Source organism: Lactuca sativa, chromosome 9, assembly GCF_002870075.4.
Source record: "Lactuca sativa cultivar Salinas chromosome 9, Lsat_Salinas_v11, whole genome shotgun sequence".
NCBI lineage: Eukaryota > Viridiplantae > Streptophyta > Magnoliopsida > Asterales > Asteraceae > Lactuca > Lactuca sativa.
In genome coordinates, this window is record NC_056631.2 from 161,186,230 (window position 1) to 161,189,095 (window position 2,866).

At 31.3% G+C, this 2,866-nt stretch overlaps 1 long non-coding RNA gene across 1 annotated transcript; it reads left to right on the forward strand.

Annotated features, from left to right (window-relative positions):
- The first annotated feature begins 384 nt into the window (after window positions 1-384).
- LOC111888110 (uncharacterized) lies at window positions 385-2,860 on the forward strand. Its single transcript, XR_008226418.1, has 3 exons — window positions 385-1,290; window positions 1,366-1,740; window positions 1,862-2,860. It is a non-coding gene; the product is annotated as an uncharacterized LOC111888110 (long non-coding RNA).
- Window positions 2,861-2,866: the final 6 nt, after the last annotated feature.

The following is a 2,866-nucleotide window of genomic DNA, read 5'->3' on the forward strand; positions in this document are numbered from 1 at the left end:
GAAAAAAAAATCAGATTTTTAAAATTAGGAGAATTTATTACCCCTAAAAATCCAAAAATTTCATTTTATAAATATAGTTATTTGTCCAAAATACCCTTTTGCTAAAATTTATATGATTATATGGTACATGTTATCCCATTGTACTATCATACACCCTCAAATCATGTAATTGATTAATTTAATCCGTTGGTCCAGGTCTATACATTCTGACACATAATAGTTAGTAAAAACAAATAATTTATATATATATATATATATATATATATATATATATATATATATTATAATATATATATATATATATATATATATATATATACTAATTTACAAGTGGCTGATGAACAGGATTTTGCTGTGATTGGTGGATATTATTTTTTGTTTTCCTTTTTCTTTTTGGTGGGTTTCGTTTAATTTTTTCCTCTTTTCCGAGATAATATACTGGATAGTGGATTACAAGTCATGGCCAGGTATTATTTCCTCAAACAATCCACCGCCCGATCCTTCCATCCTCTAATCGATGTGTCCACCGCTTGCTTCTTCCTCCACCATCTCTCTTCGATCGCTGTAAATGCCGACAGCCACAAAAATCTGCTTTCGATTCAAGATGTCTTTGGTAAAAAATAACTATGCCATGTCAGGTCTACCCCCAAGACGGTTCCTTAGTTTTGCGTCTTTCCTAATTTCTCCGTCTTCATACGGTTATGTCTCGGTTCCGCTCCTCCCATTTTCACTTTCTGGCCAACGCTCCTCAATGGCTCCGCGACGGCACACAGTTTCTCATCAGGTAAATTTCTGATTTTAGATCCTCAATTTGATCGTTTATGTTTTCTTTTATTTTTTTTATTTTTAAAAATTGGTTTTTTTCTCTGAACCCTAACCAAATCCTTCCGATTTACTCTTTCTTTGATTTTGATTTGTTGTTTCTTCTTTTAATACTATTGGATATTTTTAAGGTTTCATTTCAGTGAAAGTTTCGTATTTTTTTAGTAATCAAATTAGTATTAGTCGATATCTTTATGCACATGTTCTAACTTGACTTCTTAATCATCAATTTATGAAACTGAAGATCGCTTGGGATATAAGGTTGTGAATTTAATATTCATTACAAATCACTATTTCAGTTAATGTGGATTCTCCTTCCTTATGATCACTAAAAATTATAACCTTAAATGTCAATTTATCTCTTAATCAGTATTCTCTGAGGCTGCATTTGTATTTTATTTGTGCATATTCGCAGGCGACTTTCTAAGTTCAAGTTGGTTTTACGGGAATTGTTTTTTTCCGGTGTTGGTATGTATCACTGTTTTTTTCTCTTAGTACATAATAGACTTATTTGATAACTATTTTTTATGTGGTTTAATGCAGACAAGCCTATAACATGTTCTGATTTTGCTTAAACAACAATCAACTTAAAATGAAGACCACAACATCAATGACCAAGCCAAGTTCTGATTTTGCTTCTACTTTTCCTATGTTCTTTTGTCACTTTGGTCATTACTCTTGTTCTTTAAAGTCTTCTAACTGTAATTATAATCAACTTCATTAAGTAATATAAAATAATTATTGTAATTTGTCGCTGACCAGTAAAAGGAATGAGAAGGATTTAGAAAGCTTAAGTGTTCCACCTAAATATAGAAGCATGAACTCTTTCTGGAAATACTACTCAGGAGAAAAAGTAGCCCCATTTCCAACTATATTCATTGGAGAAATTCATGAAGCTTCCAATTACCTCTGGGAATTGTGAGTTTCTTTTTATTTTTTTCTTTTTCTTTATTGGTGATTTCAAATAAAATCTTTTTATCTACTAACAAGCTACTGACAAAATTGAAAATCACTAACATATTATTACCTGTTTCTCTAGATACTATGGAGGATGGGCAGCACTGATATTTACTTCTTGGGATTTGCAGGGAGTGTCAAATTTGGGGGTATTCGCATTGGGGGCATTTCTGGAATTTACAAGTCCCGAGATTATTGTTCAGGTTAGTTATATGTTGAACTTTACAAAAATAAAAAAATGTACACCTATTCTCACAAGAATCATACATTAGAGTTTTATAGTTTATACTAGGGTTATTTTCTTGATTAAACAGGACATTTTCAAGGGCTCCATATAACAATAGTGATATAAAGTCAGTATATCATGTGAGGGAATTTGATGTTCACAAACTCATGCAAATTGAAGAACCTGTTGACATTTTTGTGTTACAGAAGGTCGTACTATGTCTGTTCCCGGAGACTATTCAATGCATTATGTTAATTTCAGATATATGATGTGAATTTTACTTATTTTCATTGGAGTTTTGAGGAAATGGAAGGAAAAACATTTTTTTTAAAAAATTCAACACATAAAGGGGAAAGTCTCTTTTGCTTGACAAAGAAGTTGTAGTCTTAATGAAGGTGGTGAGACAGAAAGATGGCATGCCAAGAAGCATGATTCTGCAATGGAACACAGTCCAACTATGAAAAATCTCAAGGTTATGTTGGTTTAATATACATTTTCTCTCCTCCCCTGTCATTGAAATGTAGATGCATAAAATTAGTTTGTTTTATATGGAATACTTTTTATTCTTCATTTGTGATCTGTCTTTAGTTGATAAACATTGTTAATGTTGTTTCAGGGGTAGTTTTGCCATTAATATAAGTCATAAAACAGCTGAATTTTAATGGTTTGGATTGAGGTCTTACAAAGAAAACAGAAAAAGGAAACGTAAAATTGGTGAGATTAAGTAAATCTTTATTTTTGCCAAATTAGTTTATGTTATAATAATAAGTGTTCTTTTTGATGTTATTTTTGTGATTGATGATGATGTTAGACTTACTGTCGTTGCACTTGCAGGCACATAGGGAAGCTAACAACCAACTT